The sequence below is a fragment of the Podarcis pityusensis genome (genome assembly GCF_964106645.2).
Source record: "Podarcis pityusensis genome assembly, chromosome: 8".
NCBI classification, from domain to species: domain Eukaryota; kingdom Metazoa; phylum Chordata; class Lepidosauria; order Squamata; family Lacertidae; genus Podarcis; species Podarcis pityusensis.
Window position 1 is genome coordinate 34,358,527 of NC_138033.1, and position 13,376 is coordinate 34,371,902.

The window sequence follows — 13,376 nt, forward strand, 5'->3', positions numbered from 1 at the left end:
CACCCGCATATCTGAAAAGAAAAAAGGATGCAGGCATTTTTAGATCCCCTGTTACAATAAACACGGGTGAAATAGAGCCTCACCAGAACAAATTCAGACCAGAATAATGAATTAAATTGGGACAAGGCAGAGAGCATACAAAACATATTGGGAGGCCTCTCAATGCTACAGATACAAGCCTGGATTAAGCTTCCAGAGAGATCCAGATTTTTCTAGGAATTTGTGGTGTTTGTACCCTATTTTCACTTGCTAGGGAGTTGCCTCCTGTTCTCTACCTGTTGTAGCTGCATCCATCCCAAAATAAGACTCAGACTTTTTTCTCCCTGGGCAAATGACTGACTGGTGCTGCTTCTGTTGAATCAGCGCCGATTGAAATGAAGAGAATGAACCTCTCTGGGGAGCTCTTTGCCCTATGAGACATGAGACAATGCAATCCCCAGACAGGTAATTGGTATCTGAGAGACAATTGACAGGGATTAGGGGTAAACAAAGGGAATCAATTATCTGATAAGAGGGTTTAGGTGCTGACACACAATGGAATCAAAATTATCAGTGTCATGGATCAAAGAGAGAATTCCATCCTTACCTGAGACAGCTCCTGCCCGCCCACTATTGCAGAAGGCAAGAGGAGGGAGTTATCTGTCAGAAACTGGTACCCTGACTGCTGCCATATGGGACAGACAAAATAAAGTCATTCTTCATGCTGTGTGTGTAGTTAAACTATGGAACTCCCTCCCACAGGAGGTAGTGGTGGGCGCCAACCAAGATGGCTTGAAAAGAGAATTAGACCAATTCATGGAGGAGAGGGCTATCAATGGCTCCACAGTGGGAGACAGCAATGTTTCTGAATACCAGTTGCTGGAAACCACAGGAGGGGAGAGGGCTCTTGTGCATGGGTGCTGCTTGTGGGTTTCCCATTGGGGCTTCGGCTTAGCCACTGTGAGAAGAGGGTGCTGGACTAGATGAGCCATAGGCTTGAGCCCACAGGCTCATCTCGTGTTCTTAGGACTAACACAATTTAGACAGGAGCTGGGGTTCTGGGCTACCGAACTCTCTCAATCTCTGTCTCTTTCTCTGTCTGTCTCTCTCTGCCAGCCTATAAAAGACACCTGTGTGGACCATAGCTTAAGAGGAATCTGCCCCACGTCCCTACAGCTAGTGACCTTAAGGGCCCCCCAAAAGCAGCTTACAGTATTACAGTTCTACATCTTATTGGTATAAGCCCGGCTTCGGCTTCGGCTGGGGAGCACAGGATATAAATAATTTTTTATTTTATTATTATTTATTATAACAATTTTAAGGGGCAGGGAGATCATGAAGCACAATTGCAACTGCTTTCTGGAGTTACCTGTTGATGGTGGTAAGGATTCCCCCCCCCCAAAAAAAAATCTCTTTCCAAAGTTCAGGTGAACCTAACCTGTTGATGTAATACGTCAAGGGATAGTGATGGGCATTTTCCACTGAACACTGGGGGTGCAGACAGTGCCTTAAACTGAACCAGGCCATCAGTCCATCCAGTGTAGTAATGTCTATTCTCACTGGCAGCATATCTCCAGGATTTCAGATGCAGCCATTCCCAGTCCTACCTGGGGATGCCAGGGATTAAACGAGGGACCTTCTGCATACAGAACAGGTGAGATACGACAACCCTTCCCCATTTAAGCTTTCTCAGCATCTGAAAAGTCAGCCTGCGGCAAGCATTGCAACCTAGAGGGATGGGAGGGGGTCCCTAAGCAGCAGACAGCCCCAGTGGCTGCCTAATGAAGAGAAATAATTAGCACCCGCACTTCCTAGGTCTGATGGCCCTTCCTCCCTTCCCTTACAAGAGGCTGTATTTACATTGCCTTTGCATTCCTTTGAATCTTCCTTCCTGTATGTCTGTGAGTTAGGAAGCCTATGGCAGGTTCTAATGGTGGTTTTGCAAATATAATGCTAATTGCTAGATTTTGCAATGAGAAGTGCAGTGCGTAGCAGTACTTCTGTGCCCAGCTGAGCTCCCTTCTACAGGACTCTCTTGCTGAAGCTGTAAACACTTGGAGCCTGAATGGTGTTTATTGGCATAAAAAGACGCAGGAGAGGGGTGCTGAGCACCATTGGCTTTGATAGCATCAGACAGAGCACAGCCCAGGCTGAAATAAAAGTCAGTGTTGGGGCAAATGAATGGGAGCAACCTAGGGGGGTGGGCCAGGGGGACATTTGATGTGGGCATATAAAACACATAAAGAAACAAAGACATCACAGCAAGAGCAGTAGTGCCAGAATTTATCCCAAGGTGAAAGCAAATGACAACAGCAGACCTAGAATGAGGGGAGGGCTCTGATTCCTCATGCCCTCATCCAGGTATCTCTCCAGGAATCAGCAGAGGGACCTTGGCAGGTTGGCAAGTGAGCCTGTCCCTGGGCAAGGACTTGCTTCTTTGCTATGGCTACAATTCCACCAGAAACAGTAGAAAGGTGACTTTAGGGAGATACAGTTTTCCTCCACCACCTATAGGCCTGGACCGCATCCACCTGCAACTGAAGCATGGAGCATCTGCCTGGAGTGACAACGGGGCACGGGGCACCCAAGCAAACAGGCAGCTCCTTCTCTCTCTGAAACCTTCATATGAACATAAGGAGAGCCTGCTGAATCAGACCAATGACCCATCTAGTCCGGCATCCTCTCCTCACAGTGGCCAACCAGATGCCCATTATGGAAAACCCACAAGTTGGATCTGAACATAAGAGCAACTCTCCCCTCCTGTAGTTTCCAGCAACTGGCATTCAGAAGCACTGCTGTGGAGACAAAGAATAGCCATGATGGCCAGCAGCCATCAATACCCCTCTCCTCCATGAATTCATCTAATCCTCTTTTAAAGCCATCTGAGTTTAGAGCCATCATTGCCTCCTGCGGGAGCAAGTTCCACACTCTCTGTTAACTCTCTGTTGCATGAAGAAGTCCTTTCTTTTATGTGTCTTGAATCTTCCAACATCCAGTTCACTGGATGTTCATGAGTTCTAGTGTTATGAGAAGGAGGGGAGAGGGACTTTTCTCTTCCTGCTTTCTCCATGCCATGACTAATTGTAGAAACGTCTATCATGCTGCTTCTTAGTCACCTTTTCTCTAAAAGTCTCCAATGCTGCAACCTTTCTTCATAGGGGAGTGGCTCAACCCCCTTAATCGTTTTGGTCGCCCCTTTCTGAATCTTCTCCAACTCTACAATATCCTACTTGAGGTGAGGGGACCAGAACTGTACATACTATTCCAAACGCAGTCACACCCCATAGATTTGTAGAATGGCATTATGGCATTGGCAGTTTTATTTCCATTTCTTTCCCTAATGATCCCTAGCATGGATTTTACTTTTTTCACATCCACTGCACACTGCGTTAACGTCTTCACTGAACTACCCACAATGACCCAAAGGTCTCCAGCTCCTTCATCCCCTGCTTCTGACTTTCACCGGAGAACAGCTGCTGCTGCCTCCTCCTTCCTTCTCACCCGCAGCCACCTTTAGGCCGATGAAACCCTCAGGAGGGCAAAATCCGGCGAGGCGCTTAGGCAGCTCTCTTCCTGCAGAAGTGACATGATCTAAGAGCTGAGCTTTTTTCTTTCTTCCTGCTTTGCCAACTGGGAGATGATCCAGTTTTTTAAGCCTGCAAAAGAGATAGTAATTAACAAGTCTCTTTCTTCACTCACAAAGGATGTCAAGGAGGTTGGAGGAAAAGCGGGCGTATCGGTGATGTTCTCCGCAGGAAGGCAAAGGTCAGGAGATGGGGCCAGGGAGCTGAGCTCTTCCTCCCCAAGAGGAACCATTTGCTCAGCTCTCTCCTTCAGAGATGAGAGGCTGAGTTTGACTTTCAACATCTGAAAGCCAAGCCAAGGGAGATGCTCCACATTAATGGATTAAATCCAGAGAAAGTTTTGCTGATCTGTGCACACTCCGGAGTTGAGCAATGTTGCTGTGGAGCCACAAGTCTGGGAGCTGATTTCTTTATTTAAACATTCATTGCCCTACCTTTCCTCAATGAACCCAAGGTGACTAGCTGCATACCTTAAAACAATCATTTTATCTTTCTAGCAACATGCTTCTCATTTTTTAAAAAAGCATTCCTTACTATTTGTTTGCATGTGGGTTTTTTTATGGGGGGGGGTGTTGCCTGTTTGTGTGCCTTTTTGTTTTCCTGTTTGGGCCAGACTTCTATTTGTTTTTGGAAGGAAGCCTTCTTGCCTCTAGTGACTTCTTTGCCTGGTATCCTCATGGCTCTGGTTGTCCCCTTCCTGATCTGAGATTTACATTCCAGCTGAGATTGTAATATTGTGTGTGTGTGTGTGTGTATTTTTAAAAAACCAACTCCCAAGCGCTTTTGAGTGATTTGACCCTCTTGACTTGGCCTTTCAGCTTCCTTTTCAGGAATCAGTTTTGAGAAACTTAGTTGTTTACAGCAGTGAATTGGAAAGCAATGCCTGAGTTATTTATTTTTACTATAAAAAGAGGTCCTGTAACATTTAGTTAGTTAGTTAGTTAGTTAGTTAGTTAGTTAGCTAGTAACAGTATTTGTGGTCCACTCTTAATTGTATGTTTTCAATCCCAGAGTGAGGAGGAAAATAAAAAGATAAACAAACAGAGAATGTACAAAAATTACAAAATTGTATAAACAAGATTAAGAAACAGCAAAATGATTCTATCATATGCTAAGCAAGCAAAACTACAGCAGCAAAAAATACTATTTCCAATTTAACCAAATACCCAGGTAACAACAAAAAAGATCGCGCAAATTGAAATAGATTAAACAACCCCATGGGTTTCGCAACTGTTCCTACTGGAGGATGTATTATTACTAGAGCAGTCAAGTACATCATTTTCCTGTTGCCTACAACGGACACACAGGGGTATGTGGCTCCAGACAGGGAGGACTTCCTGTCATACCTGCTCTGGAGCTTCCTCCCCTTTTTGGGACCAGGTAGATGGGCTGACCAAATAGCTGACCAAATAAAAGGACTAGCCATGCAACCATCTCTCTCCTGGTCTTGGACTCTTGCTCTCCTGGCTCTTAGCCAGTGCATGGTTCAACCTTCACATAGGATGGAGCCCACAAGCAGAAAGTCTGAGATGTAGCTCAGACTTCTTTTCACTGTAACCACAAGATAAAGCCGGCCTTCAGATTACTGCTGTGAACTGAATGCGAGTAAAAATTTTATAACTTTATTCTTACTTTTAAAGAAGACTGTGTTGTGCTGTTACAGTGGTACCTCGGGTTACATATGCTTCAGGTTACAGACACTTCAGGTTACAGACTCCGCTAACCCAGAAATAGTACCTCGGGTTAAGAACTTTGCTTCAGGATGAGAACAGAAATCCTGCTCCGGCGGCATGGCGGCAGCTGGAGGCCCCATTAGCTAAAGTGGTGCTTCAGGTTAAGAACAGTTTCAGGTTAAGAACAGACCTCCGGAATGAATTAAGTACTTAACACGAGGTACCACTGTATTATTTTAAGAGGGAAATAAAGGGGAAACTTACCGGGAACAAGCCAGACTGGATAAGCCAGACTGGATTGCTTTAATTACAAATCATCAACTTGCTTCCAATAAGTTGCAAAGGGAATGTGCTCTGCTGTTTACTCACTGGCATGAGTGAGGAGGGATAATATCAAAACAATATATCCTCTCCTACCTTCCTTTACATTCCCACATCTAGCCCATATTTCACTTATGGCAGACAAAGTTCCTCCCTCTCAGTAGCAACAGAGGAAAAAACATATGCAAAGGAAAAGAGGGGCTGTCAGGGGAAAGACAAAACTGAAAGCCTTGCATTTAGATCCTTCTCTGTCTCTTTCTCTCACCATAACACGGAACATTATTGGGGTGCCAGAACACCCCAAATTCATGCCAAAATGTGGGTTTAACTAATTTGTCCTGCGGCCCTTCTCTTTTTTTTTTTAAATGATATTTATTAAGAATTTTAAGATTACAAAAAAACAAGGAAAAAAGAAGAAAAAAAGAAACAGATAACAATTAAACAATACAAATCGATGAAAGTCAAAATCAAAAAACAAAAGCAAAACACATAATACATCAAAATCAAAAAGCAGAAATAAACAAGAAAAAATTTAAAAGCAGATCCAGTATTCTCAAATCCTTAACTGTCATTACCTTATTTCATCGACCTCCTCACGCCTCCCTTTTTTGTATTCTAGTTGTTAATTATCTCAGCGAATCCTTTCCATTTTTCATAATATTCTGTCATTAAATTACCTTAATCTATTTTAGCCTTATCTTACCATAAAAAACCCTAGAACTTAAAACTTAACTCTTATTTATACCAATTTCTCATAACCATAGCATATTCTTGCATAGTTCTTTTTAACATTTCTGCTAAAGACAAATAATTTCGTTCCAACATTTTTCTAATACTCATTAATTTTACAAAACATTCCTAAATAGAATTTTTAAAACTTTCTTCCAATCTTCATCCAGCGTCTCTTCCTCCTGGTCTCGGGTTTTGTCAGTCCTTTCTATCCCATCCATCTAGCTCATTAACCTGGTAACCTTATGTCCGAGGCCCTTAAGTCTCTTCCATGTCCCTTCCGCACATCTTCTTCATATTTATACCTGTACTTTACTTTGTCTTCTGCTCCTTTCACTCGTGGAGACTCCAGCTTGACAATATTTTTGTCCCTTCTCGACAGATCAGCCCCTTTTCCATAGTCCACACTGAGCTCCATGTGGTATTTAAAAGTGTGTTTCAAAGTCCCTCCAAGGTTGAGGACCCCCACAAGTCCAAACTCCTCCCGGCCCAACGCCAGATTTGAAAAATCAAAACATACCTGCATAGGGGGGTCTATCCAGCCCCCCATCTCCAAGCCGAGCAAGACTCTATCTCTCCAAATCTGGCTTTTTCCAGGTTCATTCGTCAGATCCAACAACTCATGTTCCTGCTGGGCCGCAGTTCCCTCCATATCTGCCTCCTGAGGTCCAGCCACAACCTCCTCCCTCATCTGATCTGTCAGAGCACACTCCTGAATTGATTCCTGAGTGGGTTCTATGTAGATACCCACTACCTGTCCAAAATTTCTGATCGCATCAGTCATCAAATCCGTCTTCTCATGTAACTGTTCCAATAAAGCACTTGTTTTGCAGAAAGCACGCACCAGAGCCTCCGAGTACATTGTTGTGCAAGGTCACAGTCTAATCCCACGATCCTAATCTATTGCAGCTGCATAGCTCCCCAGTTCAGATTATTGCAGTTTCACAAGCTCCCTCTAGGGGAAGAACTTCTATTTGTATCCATCTCTCTCTCTCTCTCTCTCTCTCTCTCTCTCTCTCTCTCTCTTTTTTAGCAGATCTAACAACAAAGTTTCCTTTTTCAGATATTTTGTCTATATTTTGTTCCTTTTAGCTGCGAAGGAGAACAATGGAATCACTATGTTTCTCTTCTTTTAACTATCTGACAAAAACCTTTGTCTATAGTCAATGAACTTCCCGAAAACGTCTGTCCTGACACCCCGTTCCCAGGTTCAAGACGGTGGAAAATTGCTTTTCTTTACACTCTCTTCTGCAGGTTTAAACAGTCCCCCCAAAAAAAAAAATCCCCCCTCTTCTCCTGCTTCCAAAGGGGGTTCAGTAATTTTAAATGATGAAATTTGATCCTTTACAAAAGATTTTCTAAACTCTAGCTTGCCATGTCTTTGCTTTAATCTTTCTACAAAAAGCGGAAGGCTGACTTCCTGTTTAGACCTTCCCGCCTCAATGCCAAATTAAAAGGAATTTCTTAGTCCAATTTTCCGTTCTACTCACGGGTCGTTGTTAAGAGTCCAATTGTCCAAATTTAATCTACTCACGGGTAGTTGTTTTTGTAGCCAAATTGTCACAGGAAAAAGGTAGCGCTCTCCGGTAACGGCTGTGCGGCTTCGCTCCACGGAAGAAGCAGTTGATTCTCAGCACCGCGCCGCTTGCCCCGCTTCGCTCCGGAGCCCGTAATTGGGTTCCTTTACAAATTGGGGGGGCGCGAAAGGTGCCCGCCGAGTCCTACGGTCACAGGCTTCACCCGCCTGTGATTTTTTAAAGGGTCCCCGCTTCGCCGTAGCGGAACAGACCCGATTTCCGTAGAGCCGGTCACTCCGAGTCAGAGGGAGTCCGCCATTACCGATGGCGCCACCCCGGAAGTTCTGTCCTGCGGCCCTTCTCTGCTCATTGAAGGCTTGGAGAAACAGCCATGACCCAGGGGGCTCTTCTTCTTGGCACAGGGCAATAGGACCAGGTTGTGGCATGGGGTGGGGGCATGTTAATCCATTTTGCTCTGCTCCCTTTCCTTTGCTAAGCTCTTAATCCCCTCCCTGGCTCTGCTACCTCTGATAGCTGCTCAAGATGCCAAGATGATGGAAAGTCACTCCCCTCTTGGGATCCCTGCCTAAGCCAGCACTGGTTGCTTTGCCCTTTGAATCTCCTGCCACTTGGAGGGGATTAGATGCAATGGCTCGCCAAGCCCTTTGGATATCCTTCCAGACTGAAGCTGGCAAGCCCAGCAGCACCAGCACCAGCCCGGACAGGGAGAGTCCGCCGGTCCTTTCCCTGCTGCTGAAGGAGACATCAGGCAGCCTCTGCCTCGTGATCCCCACTTCAGAGCAGCTGCCAGATAGGGGAGCTGAAGCAAAAGGCAGGAACAGGAGGGAGAGAGGGGGGAAAGGCCCTTCATAGCCAGCTTTTGCAGGGGACCAGGGAGGGGGCATCATCAGAAGCAGAATGTAGACAAATCCAGTGAGGAAAGCTTTTCCACCCATGCCAATATGATATGAGAGCTCCAGGGCTACCGCATGGAAGATGGAGCAAGCTTGTTTTCTGCTGCTCCAGAGAGGAGGACCCGAACCCATGAATTCCAGTTACAAGAAAGGAGATTCAGACTAAACATCAGGAAGAACTTTCTGGTGGTAAGTTTGACAGTGGAGGTTTTTAAGCAGTGTTTGAATGGCTGTTGGCCAGGGATTCTTCAGATGCGATTCCTGTACTGCAAGGAATTGGGCTAGATGAATCTTGAAGGCCCTTTCCAACTATACAATTCTATGATTTTATGAGATGCAGAAAGAAGAGGAAACAGCCACTGTGGAAGTCGTGCTTCTCTTTTTATTATCATCACTCAGATTTTTTTTAAATTATTTTTTACACTGCGTTTTCAACCCAGAGGACTATTCTGACAGGTTACCATTAAAACACACATACTCACACACACCTGCAACAACAACATCTAGTCATTATAGAAAACAACTCAGCCTAATAAAACATTACATAGACCCATTTCAGTTTGGGTTCAGATGTAGTTTGTGGACTAAATCAGCCTTTGGGGGATCTTTAATGGGAGAGGGACAGGGGGAGGGGTGACTTTGCTGCTTCTGCTTGATCTCTCCATGGTCAGGGAGTCCTCCAGGAATGGCTCATTTTCAGATGTCGGGTCCTGTTTTACAGTGGTTCCAGTCCTACCTGTAGCGTCAGTTCCAGACCGTAGCATTTGGAGATGTTCCTTGTCTCCCTGGCATTTCTGCCTAAATCTGCAGCTATACAATTTTATTCAGCATATGCAAATGTTATGTAAATTTATGTCCTCTTTTTTTTGGCAATGCATGGGAAGAAGCCAACCTGATCTCAGGAGGTGCTAGGCCCAGCATTCAAGGCCCTGATCCTGATTCCTGTGCTCCAGATCATGACAGTTCAGAGCTCAAACACCCTCTACCCAAAGGCATGAAGGCTCAGCAGAATTGGTCCCTTGCTGCTTCACACATCCTCTTCCTTCACCCCTCTAATGCCTGTCTTGTGTTACTAATGAATTGACTTCCCTTCTGCAATAATCCATTAACAGGCAACAGCTAAAAGTGAGGCTGGCAAGAATTATTGTTGTGCAAGAACAGCTCCGAAAGGGGCTTTGGGGAGCAGGAATTTTAATGGGGTATTGACTGACAATATCCCACCTGATATGCCAAACTGGATCTGGAATCCCTCCATGATGACTCTCCCTCTCTCTCTCCCTCCCCCTCCCTCTCTCTCTCTCTCTCTCTCTCTCTCACACACACACACACACACACACACTTGTTCCACCTTTATTAAAGAGAGCTGCAATTAACTGCTCAGCTGATCACTTTAGATTTCAATTAATTTCCATTAGGGGATATAATTGCTTCCCAGAGACAATAATGCTGCACAATACATTCTGCTTTTCTGTTACATTTAAACAGAAATGCTGCAGCCAATTGGAAGAGCCATCTCTTCCTTAGAATCACAGAGTTGGAAGGGACCCCAAGTCCAACCTTAGCCACTCAATTTGAAACCCTAGCTAGCTTAAACATGCTAGCAGTTTTATTGCTGCACCACAAAGATCTTACTGTTTTGAACCCAATACATTAATGAATGTCATAATCTAGCTAATATTTGGGATATATTCAGAGTGGTAAACACAAAAGGAGATTGTGAGGAACTCCAGAAGGAACTCTTCAAACTATGTAACTTCTTTACTTATAGTTGATATATAATAATCCCACCTGGTGGTCATTCAAGTAGAACTTCTGTGGCTTATCTTAGCGCTTGGGCAGGCTCATACAGGTGATGTGGTTGCTCTGTGCTTCTGCAAAAAGTGCTATTGCTCGCACACACTCATGTAATAATTCTGATAGCAACAGGAAGCCCTGGAAATGTGCTGAGCTGGCAATTTGGACAACCAGGTCAGTCGGATGTAGACCTTTGAAGATCTTCACTGAGGACTTCATGATTCATTCATTAAGTTATGCAAAACCTGCTTCGTCCGTTCAGCAACTGTTGCCATTTTGCTGCATGTCTCTTCTGGAAGTCTGAATAATCCACTTGCCAGCACAATGCCTGCCCTATGTCTTCACCACCCAGACGTAAGAGACGCAGTCGCAACCTACACAGTGCATTACATAAGAACAGAGGAAGAGTCTGCTGGGACAAGCCAATGACCCATCTAGACCAGCATCCTGCTCCCGCCACAAGATCCCCCAAAGGGATGTCCACCAGCAGGATTTCCATCAGCTGGTATTCAGAAGCATTGCTGCTTCTAACTGTCGAGGCAGAGCACCACCATAATGGCTAGCAGCCATCGATAGCCCTCTTCTCCATGAATTTGTCATTGCAAGCCACCCAGCTGGTGGCCATCATGGCCTCCTCTGGGAACAAGTTCCATAGTTTAACCATGCACAGCCTGAGAACTGGTGAGCACGGCCTCCTGTGAGGGCTCACCCACCCTTCTGTGGCCCCATCACTTTCACCCACGAAAACACACTGTTTTTCACTAAATCAGAGCAGACGTCAATTGGATTTTCTCTGGATTTATGTTTGCTCCTATTTAGTACTAAATAATGGCTTTTCCAGAGGAAAGCACTGAGAGCAAAGGCAAAACTGCTCAGACCCATGCCTAGAAAACATGGGGCAAGCATGCAATCACTCACACCCATACATAGGACAAGAGCCTTCAGTTTTCAGGGGCTCCATAAGAGAGAAGGAGAAGCCCCCTTACCCTCCCTTAGACTCCTCATCTCTCCTGACTGGTTGGGAGTATTATATGAATCGTTAATTCCTAATACCTTGAAAACTGTGCAATGGGCTTGGGATAACAACAGCTTGATGTTTCAGAAGCAATTCATGATCTAAATTACCAAGTATAAATCACATCTCTGCGATGCTGACAGACTTTTAACAATGATCAACAGCCCTCAGAGGATTGCAGCAGACTTCTGGATTCATATGGAGGCTGGGGAAACTAGGCAGAGTGCAGAGCACAGAGACAAATGGTGGGCTCGCAGCCCACCTCCCAGCACCAGCGGACCCCACTACCTGCCACCTCAAAAGGACACAACAGCTGCCAGGCTGGGCAATTTACTACCACCAGCAAACTTGGCTGCCTCACTGCTCATTCCTTACTCCAAATGGTTTATGAACAAGCTGAAAAGCCCTGGTCCCAATACTGACCCTCCATCTCCAGGTTGCTTTTAGAGGTGTCCAAGGCTTTGGAGCAGAGCTTAACAGCCCTCTGACTTACTGTCCAACTGTATCTGGAACTCCAGGGTTATAGTGAGGGCATAAAGCATGCCTTCCTGCTGCATTAAACTGAGTCCTTTGTACCTTGGTACCTTGATTCTCAAACGTCTTGGTACTCAAACCCAATCACTGCAAACCTGGAAGTAAGTGTTCCGGTTTGCGAACTTTTTTCCGAAACTGAACATGCTGCATTTTGAGTGTTACACTGAGGTCTGTCAATTTTTGCTATTTATCTTGCGTTTTTGTTTTTGCGGGTTTTTTGTTTTGTTTTTGTCACTGTGTGGAACCCAGTTCAGCTACTGATTAACTGATTGTATGACTGCAGTACATTGTTTATTGCTTTCATTTTATGGATCATTGGTCTCGTTAGATAGTAAAATTCATGTTAAATTGCTGTTTTAGGGGTTGTTTTTAAAAGTTTGGAACAGATTAATCCATTTTGCATTACTTTCTATGGGAAAGCACACCTTGGATTTGGAACACTTTGGTTTTGGAATGGACTTCCGGAATGGATTAATTTTGAGAACCAAGGTACCACTGTAATGGGCTGCCAGGTGCTCCTGTGGAGTCTCCAAGAAGAGCAGAGCCATTGTCTGGTGCTTGCCTCCAGAGATGCAAAATCAGAAGTGCCTCTGAACAAGGGGTCCCATGTGGTCCTCATGGGTCATGGCTGTTGAGAGCCCTAACCTGCATGAACAGATGTGGGGACTAGAAGCCATGAAGCCAGCCCTCACTCTGGCCCCAGAGCAGGCCTCCTTCAGATGTGAGCTCTAGGTGCTGTGAAAAAGAAACCCCATTTTCCTTTACGTGGGAGTGCAAACCTTGCATAGCTCTGAAGAGCCACCTGGGCAAAAATGCCTGTTCCTAGCATCTCCAAACTGAGATTTCCAGAACTGTCCTCTGTTGAACCAGGCGTATAAACATTAATTAATTCTAGGGCAAGTAATTAAAAGATGCAAAATATGACCAACACAATTAGATTAGGTGTGCCTACCCCCCACCAGCTTCTAAAAATTAGATGACAGACCTGCCAGGCACAATCAGCAGCAGCCGAGGCCACGAGCCCGTTTTGATGCTTGTCCACCTTTGGCGAAAGTCCCAACCTGCTGGTTTTGCACTACTAATTGCTAATCAAGCAATTTCTCCAAGTTTCTTTTGGAAGAAAGTTCCTGCGGCAACTTAGCCTGGAGCTCACAAGGGCCTCACGTGGTCAACAGTCAATTAGTTACAGGCTGTGATAGGTAGATGAAGACAGAGGCCTCCGCTGCATGGCAAATGATGCTTCCAACCATGCAACATGCCAAAATGTGGGCCCAGGAACCCAGGAAGGGGTTTTCATAAGGCCTTTGGCTGTGGCC

At 45.1% G+C, this 13,376-nt stretch overlaps 1 protein-coding gene across 1 annotated transcript in view; it reads right to left on the minus strand.

Moving 5' to 3' along the window:
- EPHA10 (EPH receptor A10) overlaps positions 1 to 3,605 on the minus strand; it is a 43,283-nt gene extending 39,678 nt beyond the window's left edge. Inside the window, exon 1 of the mRNA XM_081018209.1 lies at positions 3,481 to 3,605. The gene's annotated coding sequence lies outside the window, so the exon portion shown is untranslated. The remainder of the gene's footprint in view (positions 1 to 3,480) is intronic.
- Positions 3,606 to 13,376: the final 9,771 nt, after the last annotated feature.